Raw genomic sequence first — 23,308 nt, forward strand, 5'->3', positions numbered from 1 at the left:
AACAAGTTTTCTATGGAGGTAAGGTTTGTAAAATAATTTTAGATGGTGGGAGTTGTGAGAATATTGTGTCTCAAGAAGCTGTAGAGAAATGAATTTTGTTAACCAAGGAACATCCTCACCCATATAAGATTTCTTGGTTTAAAAAGGGAAGCGCAATACCAATCACGAGAATGTACGTAGTAAAATTTTCAATCGGCAATTTTGAAGATGAAGTATGGTGTAACGTCGCCCTATGGATGCTTGCCATATATTGTTGGGTAGACCTTGGTTATATGACAAGAAGATGGCTCACCTGACTGAAGCTACTACCTACTCTTTTTCGTGTAACAGAAAAAAGATGACACTACATCCTATGAAAGAAGAAGAGACACAAGGAGGAAGAAAATAAAAAGAACAATCAACAAGTCTATTAACTCGTACGCACTTTCATCATCAGTGAAAGAAAGCTGGTGTTATTTATGCACTTATGTGAAAACTCACATCCAATGATGCCCTGACAGCAAGGAACAACCTTCGAAAGTTGCTGAATTATTGAAACATTTCATAGAACTTGCGCCTACAGAGCTACCTAATGTGTTTCCACATATGAGGGACATACAACACGCTAACGACTTGTTTCCAGGAGTTGCTTTACCTATCTTGGAAGCATATTGAATGCCTCCTGCACACCAATTAGAAATACGCAGACAAGTTGAAGAGTTGTTGCAGAAGGGTTTAACTATGGAGAGCAAAAGACCGTGTGCGGTACCAACGTTATTAACACCCAAGAAAGATGACACTTGGAGAATGTGTATCGATAGCCGAGAAATCAACAATATTACCGTCAAGTACAGATTTCCGATACCTAGATTAGAGGATATGTTAGACATGCTAGCTGGTGCTAAAGTATTTTTGAAGCTGGATTTGCGAAGCGGGTACCATCAAATACGTATACGTGCTGGAGATGAATGGAAAACAACATTTAAAACACTGGACGACCTCTATGAATGGCTTGTGATGCCTTTCGGACTTTCTAACGCTCCTAGTACGTTCATGCGCATGATGACAAAGGTATTACATTTCATTGGTTCGTTTATTGTGATATACTTTGATGATAGTTTGGTGTATAATCGTACTTAGACAGTTGATGGAAGTGCTTTCGAAATAAACATTGTACCTGAACCTTAAGAAATGCTCATTTTTGCGTGAAGAAGTAGAATTTCTGGGATACATTGTATCAGCTAGTGGCTTAAAGGCTGATCCTACAAAGGTGAAGGAAATTGTGGACTGGCCTGTTGCACAATCTATCACTGATATACGTAGCTTCCATGGATTAGCTATATTTTGCCGGAGGTTTATAAGAGGATTTAGTGCTATTATGAGCCCCATAACTGAATGTCTTAAAGGAACAACTTTCCGATGGACGAAGGATGCATCATTTGTGTTTGAGAAGATTAAGAAGTTGATGACTGAAGCTCCAGTGTTAGCTCTGCCGACTCTGAAAAGTTGTTTGTTGTGGAGCGTGATGCTTCTAATTTTGGAATTTGTGCCAGTTTAAGCCAATAAGACAGACATGTAGCGTACTTCAGCGAGAAACTGATAGAAGCCAAAAGGAAATACTCAACCTATGATATGGAGTTCGATGCCCTAATTCGTGCTTTACAACATTGGAGACATTATCTTGTCCATAAAGACTTTGTTGTTTATTCGGATCATGAAGCTTTACGTTGTTTGCAGACCCAAAAGAAATTGAAACCTCGTCATGCAAATTGGACTGACCCAAACTTCAGTTCAGTATTGCAGAGGTTGAATCCATCATCAATAACTCCAGGTATACCTTTTTCCATCCATGTTAGTTATCTCTTTCGAGGAAATTCATTGTGTATTCCTACTGGCTCTTTAAGAGAAAAAAATCATTAGAGAGCTTCATGGTGGAGGATTAGCAGGTCATTGGGGATGGGACAAGACTATAGAGGTTGTAAGGAGTCGTTATTATTGGCAGGATTAGTAGGTCATTGGGCATAATTGTAACTCTCCAAAGCCTTAGCTCTCTCTTGGATCCCTTGGGAGCATATTGATACGATTGTTGTCCCCCATTGCCTGGAACAACACATGATCCGTTATTACTAGCCATCGTTCTTGTCACATCAAAAACTTCCCCTTGTGTGGAAAGACGCTGCAGCAACCCTGAGCGAAGATGGACATATGCCTTGATTGCTAGCAGAAAACATGTTAGACAAAAAAAAACAACCTTGAAGGGGTAACTGCAGGGTCAAAAACGTCAAAATGTTAGTAACATGGAGAATATCTCCCAGAGAGAGAGAGAGAGAGAGAGAGAGAGAGAGAGAGAGAGAGAGAGAGCACCTAGAGGAAATTACTGGGGATTTCAGAGGAGTAGGAAGTTAATTGAGAGAAAGCAGCAGCAGCAATGGGGATGATGAGAATGTAGAAAACTGAGGGAGATAGTTGCGGCTTGCTCCAGTAGCACGGCTCGAGCTCCCATTGATTTCTCTCGGCTTTCTATGTTTTCTAATCATCGTGATAATTTTGAAGAAGGATTCGAAAAATTTGGGGTTTATTCACTTCGAGAAGAGAAATGGTGATCTACAAGAGGTATAACATGAATTCAAATCTCTTCTCTTGTTTAGTTTGATTTTATTTTGAGAAGAGGTTGAAATGAAAATCGAGGGTTTATTTCTAGCTAGGGTTTTAGAATCAATCCCATTAAGTAAATGGAAAGAACCTAATTGAAGTTATCAGTACCGGAATTGCGCTGTTGGGAGCAGCACCAGCAAATCCACCCAACAAGTATGGAAAGATTTCAATTGAGGAGATACCAGATTTCAATTTTCCACTGGGGTAAACAGGCAAGCTGTGGTAAATGGCAAGTTTGACTTATCTCCTATTTTTGAGGAGAAATCAATTGATTAATGGGAATACAAAATGGAATCCTTGTGATGTCCAATTTCTGTGCTCCGAAGGACATTCTCGTCGTTTCGGTTCCACTACCACTTGTAGTTGTTTTTATTTGAAAATTCAAACCACTTGTGGTAGAAAATTTCAGTTCCCCCCCCCCCCCCCCCCCCCCCCCTCATCCATCCATTCAATAGTCTTATTCTTCATTCCTGGAAGTCTCAGAAACTCTTCCTTCTTGAGACGAAAAGGATGTTTTTGTTTTCGTCGATTTCAACCATTTTCTTATTTAGTGATTAAATCTTTTAGATAATTTGTCTATGGTTTGGAGAGAATGGCGAGAGCAATTAGTAATTGGGAAAGATTAGTAAGAACAACACTACAAAGAGAACAACTGCTGAGTAGTGGTCAAGGTGGTATCGAGAGGAAATCTAGTGGTATTGCTGGTGCAGTACCAGCTTCACTTAAACACGGTGGGAATAATATTGATTTGATTTTACAAGCTGCTGATGAGATCCAAGCTGAAGATCCAAATGTCTCCAGGATCAGTAAGTCAACTCAACATTTTTTTTATCCATAGTCAACTCTACATGTCTAAATTAGTCTTCGCAAGAAATCAGTGCTTTGATGTTAGTAGGGGAACTCAGTTTTGCTTTCCATTTTCACCTGCAATACTTGTGTTTATACGAATATTGTGCTGGAAATTGAAGAATCCAGGTTATTGGTAAAAAAAACTAGAAAATTGAGGAATGTAGGTTTTGTACTTTGTACAATTAGATGAATTTAACACGTGTAAATTAGTTTTTCTTTTTACTATTTGTACTAATTATCCAGTGAAGTTAAATGTGATTAGTGGAAATTGTGTTTCTGAGTTGCAACATTTTTGATGTCAATGGCTTTTAGTTGACTTTAAACTATGTTTAGACGTTATATACGTGGTTAGAAAAGAAGATATCAACACTCGCAGGATCCATGTCCAGAAGAAACAAGATTATTTCTCATTTTTTTCTATTTGGTTAATGTCTTGTTTAATTCAGTTTTCTCCTTGGACCACTCGTCGTGCCTGAATTTGGTGGTATCACACCCTTCTCAAAGGAACCGTACGTGATACTCTCATGTCATACGACTCCGTCCCGGAATCAGGACCTACTTTACTTTGACCAAGGGGTCCTCGAACCAACCTGTCCTTGCATGAAAAGGATGGAATTGATCACAGACAAGTCTTTTATTTTGGTTTGCCAAAAAACGACTCTATCACCTGCATAGGTTACAAAATTATTACTTTGTGCGACTTTATCTGTAATTGGTGAGATTATGTTCATGTTTGTGGAGTTCCACACTATAAGATGGTATTTGTTTTGGGAGTTGGAGCTGTTGATATGCTGGTGTGTATCATTGTGCTTTTTTTTTTAATATTCAGTGTGCGAGCAAGCATATTCAATGGCACATGATCTGGATCACAACAGTGATGGCAGAGGTGTACTCCAGTTCAAAACTGGTTTGCTGTCGGTTATTAAGGTATTACCGCAGTTTGTCTTTTCTGACTTTGTTCTTTTCATTTGTATCTTTTCTGGCTTACACAAATTTTATGCAAGCTCAGTCTAACTATAGTCATCTCAGTCTTTGTTTTAATATCATGGCGTACTTTCAAATGGTTGATGATATTTTGCAGCAAAAGTTTTCCAAGAGAGATGGGGAAAGAATTGATCGCAACCGTGATATTGAGCGCCTATGGGAATTTTACCTGCTGTACAAGAGAAGGCACAGGGTGGATGATATTCAGAAAGAAGAACAGAAATGGAGAGAATCTGGAACATTTGGTGTTACTCTGGGAGAGTATGTTCTTGTAGTCACATTTTTTTTCTTTCTATTCTTTGAAGTATGTGCTAAATGCATAGGCACTTTTTGGGCCGTTTATTAAGATCCTGATCTCGAACTTGGAACCTCTCCCCCCCCCCCCCCCCCCCCCTCCCTCTCTCTCTCTCTCTCACACACACTCTCATTTGACCATGCTGTCCATTTGTCTTTTGCCTTCGTTGGAATTCTACGCTGGAGTCGGTTCGAGGAGACCCACCAAATTTGCTAGTTTTTAAGTTAATGTAGCCTTTTCATTCAGAATGTTTTTCTTCTTGCAGGCTGGAACACAGATCATTAGAAATGAAAAAGATATTCGCCACCCTAAGGGCTTTAATTGTTGTTATGGAGGCACTACACAAAGGTGCCGATCCTGATGGCGTGGGCAAGAAAATTATGGAGGAGGTGTGGTGCATTTACTCTTACAACAATCTGAAATTAATGCATTGTCTTATTCCTCTTGCTCAGGCTGCAATTTTAGTTGTTATCAGCTGTTGATGCTTGTACAGCTATACTGAAAAATGAATACCCTCTTACTTATTTATTTATTATTGTTTGTACAGTTGCGTAGAATCAAGAAAACAGACGGAGCTTTGACAGGAGAACTTAATACATATAATATAGTGCCCTTGGGGCGCACCATCTTTGACCAATGCTATAGGGATGTTCCCAGAAGTGAGTTATGATTTCACATTTTATATACCTCTTCCGTCTCTATAATTGTTAATTGTAAAAGTCTAAAAGACAACTTGTCAAGCTTGCATGTTCAGGCGCTCCTGTAATTCTGTCACAGGGTCAATACTTAGTGTAACTAATTAGTTGCTAAAACTGAGGTAACAGCCGTTAGAACTGGGAGTGCTCTTCCCTAACCTAGTTAGTAGTTACGTCCTTAGCTCACTCTACATGTTTACCACCTTACTCATAATATTATGGAAACTTTGAAATGATTTTATGCTTTATAATCTCAAGAGTTGTATGTGATTATCTTCTATTTTGTGGTCGTGACCTTCCCAGGTTAAAGCTGCAACATCTGCAATAAGATACACCGAATCTTTTCCTAGACTGCCTGCTGACGTCGAGGTTTCTGGGATGCGAAATCTCGATATGTTTGATCTCTTGGAATATGTGTTTGGTTTCCAGGTATGTGTGTCAGTGTGTACAAAGATTGTCCCGTATGTTCATTGGCAATCTTGCTCAATTTTATGCATAAGAGTTGTCATTTTGCTTCAAGCTTGGATATGTTGGTCGAGTGAGTGCTTGTGAACTGTTTTTCATCTTTAGAATGCGTTGAGAAATGATGTTCATTGCACCAAAATGTGCACATTAACTCGTGTTATATATAAACTGTTTTAGTTAATCAGATTCCAATGTGGCTACTCCTTTTTAATGTATTATGGCTTCTCCTTTGGGAAATATTTCTTCTGAATCTTGATCTGCACTCTATTTTCCAAATTTTTTGCTGACAGAAAGACAATATCAAGAACCAGCACGAGAATGTAATTCTTTCTGTTGCAAACGCACAGACTCGTCTTAGCCTACCTGTTGGAACTGAGCCAGTAAGATGCTCCCAACTTTAACTAAACTTTACCATTTAAACTTGTGTTGATTATCTTGTACTCCCTCCGTCCCTAAATAAGTGATATATATATATATATATATATATGTGTTTTGTCCCATAATAACTGATACTTTTCTTTATTTAGATGATATACTTACAAAATAATCCTTTTTAATAATTGAGGTTGTTAAATCTTACTCTAGCAAATACAAATAATTTGAAAGTCATGTTTATACTCGTGTAGGTCTTTTAAAAAGCATCCAACGATATAAAATTACATATACTCGTTCTTTAGTTCGAGATGTATGCCACTTCTAAGTTTTGTTACGGTATTACATTCAAGGGTATAACTGGAGGAAAAACTTAAAAAGTTATTATTTCTTATTGTTTCCTTAAAAAATGTGCAAATAGGAAAAGTATCAATTTTTTAGGGATGGAGGGAATACTTAAGTTAGATACCAGGTTAAGTTAAAATGGAAAACCTAAGTTAGGTACCAAGTTTTGGGGTGGACTGTCAATATGTAAGATGTTGCTAAAACTGATCAATACACTTTTTTAACTCTTTGATAGAAGATAGACGAGAAAGCTGTTACTGAGGTTTTGTTAAAAGTACTGGATAATTACATCAAATGGTGCAAATATTTGCACATACACCCTGTTTGGAACAGGTAATTCCTGAAGTTGGCAATCCTCATGTATTTTTAAAATTATCTCCTGTTCTTCATATGCTGATATTGAAACTAACATATCTTACTTTCAACAGTTTAGAAACGATAAACAAGGACAGGAAACTCTTTTTGGTTTCTTTATACTTCTGTGTTTGGGGGGAGGCTGCAAATGTCCGCTTTCTTCCGGAATGCATTTGTTATATATTTCACCATGTAAGTGTCTCTGTGCATACGGATTAGTTACGCATACCAATTTATCCTGTAACTATGACTAAGACTAGCTCACCTGCATTCAGATTTTCTACAAATACGTACAGATTAAAATATTTGATTATAAAAGATTTTCACCTGCATAGTAACAGCCACATATGTGTCCGTTTTCCATGGTAAGTTTTCTAATGCCTATTTGATTCTATCATTTGTATCAATATAATAGATATTATAAGGCTGCTGGCACAATTTTTTACCTAAGATGGGGTTCCCCTCTAATAGTATTTGAAAATTCCACATATACCTTCTTAGATTCAACTTTCTTGGGTAAGCAGATGGCAGAAGAGCTAAATGAGAAATTGGACCATAGCGAGGCGCAACCAGCTAAAAGCTGTACTGGTGATAATGGTTCTGTGTCTTACCTTGAACAAGTCATTTCTCCCATTTATGAAACAATGGCAAAGGTTAGTGCATCATTTTCTTATTTGATGTGTAACTGCAAGTACTTATGGGTTCACCAAATCAATGTCAGATTTAATAAAGTGGTTTTTCTTTATTATATGACCATTTTGATATATCTTGGTTATGATACCGCGTACATCAGTGGAATTCCCATATTAAGGATTAATTAAGATAGGAGACATGTGCATGCACTGTGTTTATGCATGTAATGCTAGTTTGTTTTTTGTATGCTGCCGCTATCATTTATCGTGGCGGATCTGTAGAAGTTGAGTTGGAATTATTTATCAGTAGGTGAATTCCTCTATGTAAAGCACTCTGTAGAATCAGTGGGAGAGTACGGCATAAGCTATGTGAATGGATTTTAAAGACCATAAATATTTTTCGCCAGCATCTTATATCTGCTAATTAACCTGTTAGTTTTCCTGTATGTTTGTTCTTAGTTGGAACAGTTCTTCCATCTCACTGATTTATCTGCAGGAAACTAATATACTTAACAGTGGGGAAAGCTGCACACTCAGATTGGAGAAATTATGACGACTTCAATGAGTATTTCTGGTTTGTCTTTCTTGACATTGCTACAAGCTCAGGCTTCTTACTTGGATACTTGTTCTTATTGTTGTCATTCTCGATGTATTTGCAGGTCTCCTACTTGCTTTGAGTTGAAATGGCCAATGAAGAAGGACAGTTCGTTTCTATTGCACCCTAAAGGGCGGAAAAGGGTAAGAGGAACTCATTTCTATGTAATCTCCTTGTCTTGTATTAATTGTTTTTGGGTGCTCAGTTTTTTTCTTGAATTCTCGCAGACAGCTAAAAGCAGTTTTGTGGAGCACCGGACAATTCTTCACCTTTATCGAAGTTTCCATCGATTATGGATATTTTTGGTCTTAATGTTTCAGGTATGTTACATTCGATTGACGAGAAATTGGTCGGACGTTCCATATTATTTGCTTTTCAATGGTTTAGTAACAGAGGCGTGCTTGTTTCCATATCTACAGAGTCTGACAATTATAGCTTTCAATGACGGAAGAATGGACCTCAATACTTTCAGGGAAGTACTCAGTATTGGACCAACATTTGCTGTCATGTGCTTCATAGAGAGTAAGCTGTTTGCCTTTGCAGTTTGTACCGGTAAACTGTCTTTCTATTAGAGTCGGAATGATATTTACTTTAGTAATATGTCTACGATATCATTTGGCAGACAACGGTAATGCCTTGACGATTCTTAGCGTATGGGCTCCTGTTGTGGCTGTGAGTTAATTCCTTATTCTTAAACTCCATTTATTTTGAGAAGGTATGCTTAAGTATTAATGTCTTACAAGGATAGAGGTGACGTCCCATGAAACCTAAGTGTCTGGATAAAGAAGAGAGAGCCATAGACATGCTAAAATATATTCACATTGTGGTGTAGTTTCTTGTGGGCTCCACAGGGCAGTGGATGAAAATGTAAATTTTTTGTGGCAAGATTGTTTTTGGTTAGGTAGATTATACTTAGAAAGAATCACGAATTTATGAGATTTTTAGACTATATCATCCTATAAGTGAAATTTAGTGGTTGAATGAATAGCTTATTAACCATTGATTTGATATCGATAGTTGGTAAGATTACATGTTCCTGAATCCACTATTTTTTAGTGAGGATGTTGTTCGCAATGAAAAGATCATTCTTCGAAAAAGCTAGCCTCTAATCAGCTCCCATGTGGACCCAGCGGATCCGACAAAGTCGAACTAACATGTCACTGGAACCTCCCTCATGGACAAATGTCATAGTAAATTAGTACCCTAGAGTCCTAAAATATATGCCCTCGTTTTTAGACATCCATAATAAAGTTGTAAAATATTATGCAGATCTACATTATGGACATTCACATTTGGTACACTCTTTTATCTGCTATTATTGGTGGTGTGATGGGTGCTCGTGCACGGTTAGGGGAGGTAACAATCTCTTTCTTTTCAAATTTCGAAATTGATTTATGTGAGATGGACAGACCAATTATCCAACCACTTAAGGCATAAAATTAACTACAGTACCTTCATACATATTGACTGCATGAAAGAGCCTCCATGCACTTGTGAATATCCACTTTAGTTACTAAGACTACTGAAGAATCCATGTTTACTTATGGGTCTATGGCAGATACGGACACTTGAAATGCTACACAAACGTTTTGAAAGTTTTCCAGCAGCCTTTGTGAAAAAGCTTGTGTCTTCTCAGGCAGTAAGGTATCTGCCTTTATATTTATTAGCTTATAACAGATTCTATACTCTTGTGTCTTTTAAATCTTAAAAAATACCTTTGATCTTTGATCTCACAGGATGCCTGTTGACTGTGAATCTCAGGTAACTCTCTGATATTCTTATTCTGAATTGCTTCGATTTTAAGTGACGTCCTCTGCGTATATATTTATATAAACCAGAATGCAAGTGGCAGAGGATTCAATAATTCTATAATCAAGCATCAACATTAAATTTCTCCGTTTCTTAAAAAATAGAAAATGAAAAACCTCGGACCTTCTCTTTGGATATTTGGATCTTTCTTACCAATTTTCTGACATACCTACAATGTACTAATCTTGCAAGCGAATATTTATATGCTTAATTCAGGATTCCGAAGAGATAAATAAGGCTTATGCATCTATATTCTCTCCTTTCTGGAATGAGATCATCGAAAGCTTGCGTGAAGAAGATTATATTAGTAACCGGTAAGTGGCATGACAGTTTGTAATACCAAACCAATCTTTTTCAAAGCAAAAGTCTATCAGCGAAATGGAATTCCAGAATGCGTATGGGGTCGTTTATAATTTACTTAGAACTCATGGTACCCAACATATGAATATGGTACCTACTGATTATTTTGTGTTTCCATGTGTATCAGGGAGAGGGACTTGCTCTGCATACCTAGCAATTCTTAGATTAGTTCAGTGGCCCTTGTTTCTTTTGAGCAGTAAGGTGTGCTTTTTGAACATGCAATCCTAAAATTAATTGAGTATATCTTGGGCATCTTTTTTACCAGTGCAGTATAATCTTCTCCATCTCTTTGACCTAGAAATATTGCTTTCTCCGACCTTCCAGATCTTGCTAGCAAGGGATTTAGCTTCGGTGTGCAAGGATTCACAAGCAGATCTCTGGGCCAGCATATGTAGGGAAGAATATATGGCAGAAGCGGTTAGGGAATGTTACTACAGTATAAAAAAGATCTTGCACTCTTTAGTAGAGGGTGAAGGAAGACTTTGGTATGGGATTATTTAAACTCTTTCAACAGTATCGGCTTGTTTGATGTGCTCCAAATTATGCTTAGTACATCCTGATGCAAAATGAAATGCTTTAAACCTGGTTCATATCATGTAGGGTTGAAAGGATTTTCCGTGAGATCAATGACAGCGTGTTGAATGGTTCACTCCTTGTAACCTTGAATATGAAGAAGCTTCCCCTAGTGTTGTCAAGGTTTACTGCATTGGTTGGGCTCCTGGTAATTTTTCTAAATTTTGGACTTATTATGAATTCTATTAACCTAAACATTTATGCTTTTGTTTTCCATAAACCATAGATCTGATGTGCATGCCCATGAACCATTTAAATTAACAACCATGCTCTAAGCAATTAGGAATAATAAGGATTTGCATGTTTTTGCTTTCTAATTAGAAAGGGCAGTGATTCTTGGCAAGCTAAAATATGAGGATTTGAAGTGATGCAAGAACCCCACCCTATGAATCATGCACCTCGGATTGTATATTAAGTGTCGCCTTGCTCGCCTTTGACAACATAGGGAGTAGCATAAAAAATTCCATTAAGCTAACTCACCTCACAACTGCTTAGGTGATCCCTAGAGGTGTGGCCAAGAATTGATCATCTCGGTTTATTAAGACTGTTATGGAGGTGTTTTATTATGGAATTTGGCCTAGGTTGATCACTTGGTTTTTTCCAAGCTTCTCAAGCACAATTCAGTTAGGTGATTATGGGGCTTATACGACAGTGGTGTTTAGCTTGGTTGATTAGTTTTTTATCTAGTTTTCAATCACTACAGATGTCATGCTATTCTATTTTTCGTTTTATTTATCTGTACCATGTTATAAATTTATTGACCTGAACTATAAAAATGGGTTTGTGCAGAAACTTGATCCGACTCCTGAGCTTGCAAGAGGTGCCGCAAAAGCGATGTATGACTTGTATGAAGTTGTTACACAGGATCTGGTGTCTTCCAATTTAAGGTATATGCAGACATGACTTCAAAATATAGTAACATAGGTTCCACACAATTTTGACCTAATCTTTTCAATGGACCAACTTACTATCTCAGGGAGCAGCTCGATACGTGGAATATTCTTGTGAAAGCTAGAAATGAAGGCCGCTTATTTTCTAGGATACAGTGGCCCAACAATCCAGAAATAGTGAGTTTTTTAGCCTGTTGTTTTGCCTGCTTCCTACTTTGATTTTGTTGTACAGAATTTGACAATATATTCTGTATTTTCATCACAGAAAGAGCAGTTGCACCGATTATACCTATTTCTTACTGTAACGGATTCAGGAGATAATATTCCAAAAAATCTTGAAGCACGGAGAAGATTCCAGTTCTTTACGAATTCGTTATTCATGGACATGCCTGTGGCGAAGCCTGTTTCAGAAATGATTCCATTCTGGTGCGTATAATAGCATAGAAACTGAAGATTTTTTGGATTTTTATTCGATGCTGTCTTAAATGTTCTAAATGTTCTTTTTCTTCAAAACAGTGTATTCACCCCATACTATGGCGAGACTGTGCTATATAGCTCAGATGAGTTGATGGATGAAAATGATGATGGAATTTCTACTCTTTTTTATCTTAAGACAATATTTAAAGGTAATGTTTTTCTCCTTGTGCTAGATATAATAGATCTTTTTTTTCTAGATACTACCCATGGTAGTTGAAGTTCAGTTCCAAATGGTTAAAAATTGTTGTTTCTCTGATTAGTATTTCAACAATGACTTCAATTTACTTCATAGATGAGTGGTTTAACTTTTTGGAACGGATTGGTCGGGAAGTATCCATCAAAGATGAAGAACTGCTGGCGAGCTCCACTGATAACTTGGAGCTTCGGTTTTGGGTATCTTATCGCGGCCAAACTTTAGCCAGGACAGGTTAGTTAAACTTAAAATACAAATATTTTTCAGGAGACTCCGAATCACTACAGCTGGAAATTTAGGGAATTTTAGTGCTTTGTATTCGTTGGCATTAGAAAATACTCATGCCAATTTCTTCCGGTTGTGCTTGGTCATTTCTTATCTTATGCAGTACGTGGTATGATGTATTATAGAAGGGCCCTGATGTTACAAAGCTATTTAGAAAAGAGAAGAATTGAAGGTAATGCCCTTGCAATCAGTAGAGTCTAGTTGAGGGGATTGTTTTGAGTGGGTGTTGGGTGATATTAATGCATACAATTTGATCTCATTGCAGCAGACAATGGTTATTCAGGATCCAGATTTCCTACAACACAAGGGTTTGAATTATCTCGTGAAGCTCGAGCCCAGGCAGATCTAAAATTTACATATGTGATTTCATGCCAAATTTATGGGAAGCAGAAACAGGAAAAAGCTCCCCAAGCAGCTGATATCGCACTTCTGTTGCAGAGGTTTATTTTATTTTTCAAATATTACTATTTCTTTTAACATTGCTCTTTTACTGTATATGGTTTAATATCTTGCTCCCCTTTTTGTGCTATGAAGTTGGGAGCATACACAACAATTGAACTACTATCTTGTTTATGTAATACCAATGTCAAGTACTTAAGCTGGTTTGGTATCTGTGTGGTGCAACGATTTATTGCATGTGGTTATTGTATGCTTAACTGGTCATACTTGTAAGGTCCAAAATAAGTATATCCTTTTAATACTTTTCTATGTCTCGTTTATCTGTTTATTAATAGAAATGAAGCCCTTCGAGTTGCATTTATACATGAGGAAGAGAGTGGTACAACTGATGGAAAGATCAAAAAAGAATTTTACTCAAAGCTGGTAAAAGCTGATCTGAATGGGAAGGATCAGGTGAGTTCTAACAATCAGTCTATATGTGTAAAAATTATTGGTTTGTTTAATAATATTTGTCTTCACTGATAAGTCTCAAGCTGCCTAGTGCTGGGCAGTGTGTTTGGAACTCCTTGTTTTTGCTGGTCTGGCAAACCTGAAGCAACCTTTTTATATCTAAAATGGCCTTTTTTTTGTCAGTTCGAGACCCGAGTTCCATGACTTCCATCTGTTCGGTTGTTTAAAGCTACATGTTTTTTCATGTTACATTTGTTACATGTTTTATATGTTGTTTTCCTTTCTTTTTCAAAACTGATAATTGAAGCTGTCTCATTCATGCAGGAAATATATTCTATCAAGCTGCCTGGAAATCCAAAGCTTGGAGAAGGGAAACCTGAAAACCAAAACCATGCTATAATCTTCACTCGGGGTGAAGCTATTCAAACTATCGACATGAATCAGGTGAGCATATCATGTGAGTTGAGTTTGCTTTTGTATTATCTGAAAACATGTTAGTATATACCTCCACTTGTGAAGTTACCGAAAAATGGTTAACAAAAGGATTTGGCGACCTTGGCTATATGTAAGAAAAAGCAGAAAATACTGGAAAGTCTTTTCAGATTAATACTCTCTCAGGACGATAACTTAGCCAACTTAAAAAGTATTACCTTTTAAGAGTAACCTGAGTGGAAGCCATGGTTCGAGTAGTGTTAAGTTATAATTAACTCGACGTTACCTGCATGTGCCACATAACAAATTTTCCCTAGCATATCGTAACTTACAATTGTAGGTTTATGTGCACCTCCCAGTAACAAGTTCTGCAAATTTCTTCGTTCTACTCGTAGTAATTATACATCTATGGGGTGTAGGATAACTATCTTGAGGAGGCTATGAAATTGAGAAATCTTCTTGAGGAATTCAAAGGAGATCATGGTCTTCGACCTCCAACTATTCTCGGGGTTAGGGAGCATGTATTTACTGGAAGGTAGGGAGGGAATTGTGTATCTTCACAGTCACATGTTTATCAGTTTTCCTCTCAAATATATCTCTTATCAATTGCATTGTGGGATCTTTGCAGTGTTTCTTGTTTAGCTTGGTTTATGTCCAATCAAGAAACTAGTTTTGTCACCTTGGGTCAACGCGTTCTGGCATATCCTCTCAAGTAAGTGGTTCATTAATACTTTTCATAAGCATTTTGATGTACACATTGTGGTAGATGCATTGAAGTTCTCTGTACAAGTTGTTGATCGTATAGTGTAAAAAAGTTACTGCACATTCCTTTTTATGTTTATAGAGAAGTTGGAAGTGTCAATTGCTAAGGAGCCATATCGTTGCATATTTTGAGGTCCACAGCACCCTCTCTGAGGCCCCTTCCAACAGGCCTTCATTGTCTTGAGATACTTTGACCTAGGTTGGCTGTGTGACTCAGCCCTCAGGCTCATACTGTCAGATATTAATTTCTGTCAAAAATCGAAGTGATTATTTTTTTAAAAATCCGATGTGTATTTTGAACGTTCCAGACAAAAACAAACCGCCCCAACTCCCTCTATTGAAAATTTAAACAACATAAGAGGTTTAGATAACTTTTCTGGAGAGGACACAATATTTTCACTGAAAGAAAGCACTGATAAAGCCTTTCTATTTCTTACAGGGTCCGCATGCATTATGGTCATCCAGATGTGTTTGATAGGATATTTCATATATCCCGAGGTGGAATTAGTAAGGCATCGCGTGTTATCAATATCAGTGAGGATATTTTTGCAGGTAAGAGGATTAGTTTTCAAATAATTGTCTTTTATGATGTGCTTCGTTTCAGCAAAGATATTGTCTTGATTGTGACACTTTTAATTAAGGATTTCTTCCGTCAAGAATGGAACTCTTAAGATAGCTTTGCAGTTGTTTGTTTGTTGTTTAGAGTGTTTCATGGCTTCATCAGTTTGTCTGTCTTATTTTTTTTTTCTCCAATCAATCTTCAGCCTTGGACTTGCCTAATTAGAACCTTAATTTTATATCCATATCTTTCACTGATGCCATCATCTTTCTTCATTCTGCATGTCAAGTGGTCTCAAATTAAGTAGGTGGATCATATTGATTTTGATTCTTGAACCCATATCCTTTATATATTATATCCTTACTAGGAGTTTCAAAATTTTTCATCTCTGGGTATTTGTGACAACAATTTTCACTTTTCTTGTTGGTAAGAAGAATCTAATTGTCCCATCTCCTTTTAGGTCAATATTTATTTTGTATTTCCGGGATACGTAATCAACTATATATAAAATGTTGCACCTCAAATTTCATCTTATGCAAGTGTCTTTATGAAATAGTTCCTTTTATATGTAAGTGTTTTATACTTATTCATGAGTGGTTCCTCCTTCCCAATTGAGTTCTGATTAAATAATTGTGCAGGCTTTAACTCCACCCTGCGACAGGGTAACATCACACACCATGAATACATTCAGGTTAAATTTCACCGCAATCTCATGCTTGTTTCTCTAAGAAGACCCTTCCACTAATTTTCTGAAGGCGGATCGTTTTGCAGGTTGGAAAAGGAAGGGATGTTGGTCTCAATCAAATTGCGTTGTTCGAAGGTGAAGTGGCTGGTGGGAATGGTGAGCAAGTCTTAAGCAGAGATGTGTACAGGATAGGCCAACTATTCGACTTCTTTAGAATGTTGTCTTTCTTTTTTACAACAGTTGGTTTTTACGTGTGCACCATGGTAAGCAATTCTTTTTGCATCTTTTTATTCCTTTCCTTGCACCTTTAAGACTCTCTCTTTGATAGTGTACTTACACAGTTGTATGTGGATAATTTTAACAAAATGTTGGTATGATGCAGATGACTGTTCTTACCGTATACATTTTCTTATACGGGGGCTTACCTTGTAAGTCTACAAACTTGTTTCCATCTTTCACATGAATTGTTGAAGTACCTTTGCTTTCAAAATTCTTAGCCTAATGTTACGTAACGTATAATTTTTCAGGCTCTCTCTGGACTTGATAGTGGAATTTCACGTGAAGCAAAGATGTCAGATAATATTTCAGTGACTGCTGCTCTAAATGCTCAATTTTTGGTCCAGATCGGAATATTAACTGCAGTCCCAATGATTATGGGCTTTATACTTGAGTTGGGATTGGTGAAGGTATTCCCTAATGTTTTTGAGTTGGGACTATACAAATTTATTCACATAAAGAGGTTATTTACTTGAAAAACATGACATTCTGATATTCTCTATACAAGTACCAAGAAGCCACAATTATATCTCTAGAGATGTAGTAATTAAAGTTTCATTTATGCTTACCTTGCATGCATAAATACTAGGTTTAATAAACACAACTCATATAATCTTCAATCTGGATCTACGTTTTCTCTGATATGTGACTTATTCTTGTATGGGAGGTAAATATATTAATTCGGACGTAGAACAAATATGACTTTCAATATACTTTTTCAATATTCTAGGATTTTATTCCCATATGGAGGTTAAGATTATTTCTATACAGAGATTCTTCATATATGGAAGTTTTACTGTTAGACTGTATTCTGGAACTTTATGTATGGAGTCATTGGCCCAATGAGATTCCACAACTTCCTTGTTTTTAATGCTGGTCTAAATGTTTGCAGGCTGTTTTTAGTTTCATTATCATGCAGCTCCAGCTGTGTTCAGTTTTCTTCACATTCTCTCTTGGGACCAGAACTCATTATTTTGGTCGCACAATCCTACACGGCGGGGCAAAAGTATGTTGTCTTTTTACGTAGAATGTTTCTTTTTGATGGCGCTTGTAATTACATTCTATTCTATATTTTCAAACAGTACAAAGCAACTGGTAGAGGATTTGTTGTGGAACATATCAAGTTTGCTGAGAATTATAGGCTTTATTCACGAAGTCATTTTGTGAAGGCGTAAGTCTATTTCATGCTGTAACTTTCTTTGTGGTTTACGGTTTATTTTTACATTACTATTTCATTACAGTTTTTGCTCTGATTCTGGTTTTCCTTGTTTGCAGGCTTGAAGTTGCACTACTCCTTGTTGTTTTCATAGCTTATGGTTATTCAGATGGTGGTGGCATTTCCTATGCATTGATTACAATAAGTAGTTGGTTCCTTGTCTTCTCATGGCTCTTTGCTCCTTATATCTTTAACCCCTCTGGGTTTGAGTGGCAAAAGTAAGTTTTATGACATTCTTTAAATTCTATAGACGTTGAGTTAACTTTACAATGGGTTAATTGGTAATTGTACCATATAGAGGGTGCCAGTGGGAAGACTAAGATGGTATAAATTTTATATATGGTAAACCCAAATGGTAGACGAAGTTTTGAACTCCGCATGACCAAAAATCTATAATTTAAATAGAACACGGGGTTTAGAGCCCCGTCATGAGGAAATCAAAAATTTTGGCGTGGTTTGAAGCTCATCCTAGAGTTAGGAGGTGTTTTAAACATCTCCTAACTTTAAGATGAGTTTCAAACCCCGCCTAGACTTACGGGATATGTTTGATTCTCCACCTGTTATATTTAACATTCTCCCCGTCGTAGAATTATGACTTGTATACTAAAATGGTATAGTGTATTTAACTGAAACCATACCATTTTAGCATACAATATTGTGGATGCTCTAAGCTTGTCACTTGATTAGGTCCACTTTGAGATGATTCGAAAGCTGCATAAGATTCTTGTGAGAATCTAACTTTGTAGCATCCTCGCAGAATATCAGTTCAGCATATGAAAACTCTTGTTTATTTAAAATGGATGTTTGAAACTTTTTGGTTAACTTCAAAATGTGCTTGAAACTGCTGGATGAGATTCTTTTGACTATGGTTCTTACTGTAGAATTTTCTCACTTAAAAGAATTATTTAACGTTAGTCGAAACTGATAGCTTCTGAGCCACCTAATTTAAGGTTACTATCACTTTCTAATGCCGTTGCTTTGGATCTTTAGTTATCTTGATGAGTTCATTTTCATGTCATAAATAGGAATGTGGAGGACTTCGATGATTGGGCAAGTTGGCTTCTTTATAAAGGTGGAGTAGGGGAGAAGGGAGACAAAAGCTGGGAATCTTGGTGGGAGGAAGAGCAGGTTGAGTAGCACAATTTCCCTTAAATCTATATGTTTAGTTTAAAGGATCAAGTTTCTCATAAGTCAAGACTTTTCCACTAATATTTCTCTGCAAAAATGGTATAGTCAATTGCGAAAGTTTGAGCACATTAATGAATGTTTTGACCTACCTTTGATCTTTGTTTCCATGTTTAGTAGCATTCTTATGGGACAAAACATTCTTATCTCTGTAGAGTCATATCCAAACCATGAGAGGACGTATCTTGGAAACGATCTTGAGTGTGAGATTCTTCTTCTTCCAGTATGGCATTGTTTATAAACTTCGTTTAACTGGAATGAACACATCACTTACGGTAACTTCTCATTCCAATGTTTTTGCTTTTGAAGGACAGATAAGATTTACTTTTGGATGTTACCCTCCTGCTTGAGTTTTTTCTCGAGCTGACTACATATTGTTTCATTTTCTTCCAGGTCTATGGATTCTCATGGGTTGTATTGGTTGCATTTGTCATGATATTCAAGGTGTGCCTCAGTGGTCATCATCCTTAAGTTTTCACTTTTAATGGGACTTTTCTTTGACATTTGCTTTAGGCCTGGATTTTTCAAGTTTGTCTCTCATGGGTATTTTTTTTTTTTCTTTTGCAGATATTCACGTTTGTCCCAAAAAAGTCTAGCATACTGCTGCGATTCGTACAGGGACTCACAGCCATTGGGCTTGTTGTTGTAGTTACATTGGTTGTTGTTTTCACTGAATTGTCGGTGCCAGATTTGTTTGCTGGTATCTTAGCATTTATTCCAACTGGTTGGGCCATTCTATCTGTAAGTTAAAATTTCCTGTTGGCTTTTCATTTATATTGCTGTGTCGACCCACCTTAATCACATTAGTACATCCTTGTTTCGTCTGGAGCAGATTTAACACTGAAAGCTGACGACATTATTGTTTTGATTTCTTTGACACAGATTGCTATTACATGGAAATGGATCATAAAGCATCTGGGTTTATGGGATTCAGTACGTGAGTTTGCTCGACTATATGATGCTGCAATGGGATTGTTTATATTTGCTCCAGTAGTATTTATTTCATGGTTCCCATTCGCATCCACCTTCCAATCTCGGCTTCTCTTTAACCAAGCATTTAGTCGAGGTCTCGGGATCTCACTCATTCTTTCAGGAAACAAGAAGAAAAAATCAAAATCAAAGTCGAAATAATTGAAATATCAATTCTTATTCCAGAAATGTTCTTGTATTTTTAACGATCTCTAAATTTTGTGTATATATATAAACCCTTCCCTCTTGTAACTTACTTATACATAGGGCTAGTAGTGCGTGACATATAAAGAGATTTTGATCCTTTTGGTTTTTCATCTTTAATTGAAGGTCTGGTTGGATCTCTATTGTGCCACTCTGCTTGCCTTGTAAGATCAACTTTCCTTTTGGTGCTTGTTAATTATCAAACAGAGTATAAATGCAGTCTCCAAAGCTTTCCTGTTCAAAAATTGTAATATGTCAACTACCTCTCACGTGTCGGGCATCTGGCAAGTACTGTTCACAATTCCATCTACGTTGAAATAAAAAGTTTCTTGCACTCGGTTTTACACCCCTCGTATATACAGTCCTTCTGTATTTGGTAATTCCTTGTTAGTCCCGAAGTTGTAGGCTTTTTGAACTAAGAATATTTGATAGCCCAAGTTTCTGCGAACACGACAGATCTGATTTCGGTTTTCAAAACTCTATTGGTTTAGAATTCGGAGTTCCTTGTTAGTTTCGTATTACTTTTGAGCCTATATAAAGAAGTGATCGCTGCCCTATAAACCAAAAACAATCGACCTCTACATTGCACTTGTCCAAGAATTCTTCCAACTCTTGTTTTTCTTACATCAAAACATGAAGTTTCTACAGGTGATTCTATCTTTGGCATTATTGCTTCTTGTTCCACTGCTAGTTGTTGAATCCTCCTCCTCATCATTGAATGATACTTCCGCCAGCAACATAACAAGAGGTTCATCTCTTTTTTCTAATGATAGTGCTAGTCCTTATTGGCTTTCTCCCTCGGGTAACTTTGCTTTTGGTTTCTACCAAATCCAACTGTACCGATAGATATATCGTAGGTATATGGCTTATTAAATGGTCACAGAAAACCTTAGTTTGGAGTCCCAACCGTAATGATGTTCCATTACACAAACCATCTTCAATTCTCTTTACGAACAAAGGAAAGTTGATGCTTCGGATATTACCAGAGAACAAAGATATACCCTTAATACCCGACATCCAAGAACCGGTGTCATATGCAAAGATGCATGATGATGGCAACTTTGTTTTATATGGTTCAGATGGTCAAACCGTCTAGGAGACTTTTGATCATCCAACAGACACCATTCTCGGCGGCCAAAAGCTAAAAGATGGAGTTGAGCTGGTCTCTATCTTTGTACAACCGCGGCTCTGGTACGTACAAATTACCAATTAGGCAGAGTGATGGTTTAGTCGCAATATATGACAGATCTACACATAGACAAGTCGGGGGAATATCGAATGGGGTTTGATGATTCAGTATATAGTCCAGTAACCTTAAATTTAGACACTACTGGTGAGTTATATCTCGTTGGTTCTGATGACGTAGTACTTCGATGTCTTTACCAACACAAGAATCAACTGCAAGAAAATGATAAGGATGGCTATATATATACAGAGCAACATTGGATTCAACAGGAGATTTTGTTTTGTACAAAGAAAAAACTGATGGAAATGTTTGGGGTAGCGAGAATTCCTCTTTAAATGTGGTACTACGACGTTGGTCCTCTGCTCCAAAGTTTTATGAGAATTGGATTTTTCAATCGTTTATATTTGTGGTCTCGTCATTTATGGTATATTTTTATATACGATTTGTGTGTTACCTGGTGCTACGGCAGCTCCTCCAAAGTAAGCAGCAACCAGAAGCGGTGGTTTAGCATAAGGAAGGTAATAAGTCTATTTATTCTTTTCGGTTTAGCATAAGGAAGATAATAAATTTATTTATTGTTTCGTTTCTTTAGGTGTGTATTTTCCTTGTTCTTTGTTTTTTATTAATGGCGGTATATATTTTTTTTCGTGTGAGTTTTTATTAAATATACACATGAAATGCCCATCCATGTTTTTCCTATTTGTCACCTCCTTCAAAATATTATACAATCTGACAATGAATATAAATCACAAAGATTCCTAAGATGCCGATTCTTAAAACAGAATACAAGCTTTATTCACCAAATGCTGACATCCTACAACCAAATATTATGTGTGAGTCTAAGATCATCTGTCAACTAACATATAAAACCACTTGGTAGAGTCATAAAGCATGCAATTGAGATGTTCATAATCACCAAAACATTCTCAAAACAGGATAAAATTCACAGCGACATACAAATAAACCTTAAACCTAAAATCTGAAAGATATAGATATTCATACTTCATAATCACCATCATTAATTGTATCATTCAAAATCAGTAGTGTGTAACCTCCAATTTGTAAAATCATTAAACCCCCAAATGAATGAATGAGAAATACCTTAGATGAAGATGACCAAGATTTGCATTCCAAAATTATGAATCACTATTAATTCTTCTATGAGAGATCGATTAAACTTAAATCTAGGCTTGAATCGATGTTTCATAGAAGAATCGAGTGATTCATTGTTGTTGATGAAGTTTTCTGCAGCTGAATCTCCAAGAAACCCCCAAATGAATGAATGAGAAATACCTTGGATGAACATAACCCAAATTTGCATTTCCAAGATTATGAATAAGTGTCAATACTTCTATGAGAGATCGATTAAACTTAAATTTATGCTTATATCGAAGTTTCACAGAAGAATTGATTGTTTCATTGATTCATTCATTGTTGTTGCTGAAGACATTACAAGCCCAGTACAATCAATTGGACCCGGAAAATTGGGCTGGAATACCCGTGAGAAGCAAAGAAAGGGAAAACACAGTACTTGTTCTCTGTTGGGTTTTTAGAATATTTTTTTGAGAGATTTCTGGAGGACTTTGACGCTGGATTAACATGTACATGGTCCTATTCAAGGTTATGGAAGAGTTTGGTAGCTATTTTATAGCTAACATCACGTGAAAAATCTCAACAGAAGCGATTATCGTTTCAACTGCATGAGAAGAAGAAAAAGAATAATCGCATATTTAGTCGAGATTTATGGATCTGTTGGGCTATATAAGTGTTGGTTTACATCAAAGAAAAGTTTAGAAAAGTTTAGAGAGAAATATGAGAGAGCTTAGAGTCCAGGAGAGCCGAGGAGAAGCGATTACAGAGAGTTACAGTGCTGCTGCTGCTGTTGTTCGAGGAGAAAGAAGAAGAGGAAGAACAGACTTGCAGAGTCCGTCGTTCTTCAACAGTCTTAATTTCAATACCCAGTGTCGTTTTTTTACAGCACTTGGCTTGTATCGTTTATTTTCAGCCTTTTCCACTTTGTAACAATGACGCTGTAACACTTTTACAGCGTTGCAAATTCCTGTTTCATCTTATATTCATCAATAAAAACACCTAATTTAGCCATGAATTTATCTTGTGAGTGTGTTTTTGGGAAGAGGAGCTAAACCCATTAGCCGAGACGACGGAGGAAGCCATTGA

The 23,308-nt window shown here is 36.8% G+C and overlaps 1 pseudogene; it reads left to right on the top strand.

The window, feature by feature from the left end:
- Positions 1 to 3,094: 3,094 nt before the first annotated feature.
- Positions 3,095 to 20,166, top strand: LOC113326791 (annotated as a pseudogene).
- Positions 20,167 to 23,308: the final 3,142 nt, after the last annotated feature.

Source organism: Papaver somniferum, unplaced genomic scaffold (assembly GCF_003573695.1).
Source record: "Papaver somniferum cultivar HN1 unplaced genomic scaffold, ASM357369v1 unplaced-scaffold_10, whole genome shotgun sequence".
NCBI classification, from domain to species: Eukaryota; Viridiplantae; Streptophyta; class Magnoliopsida; order Ranunculales; family Papaveraceae; genus Papaver; species Papaver somniferum.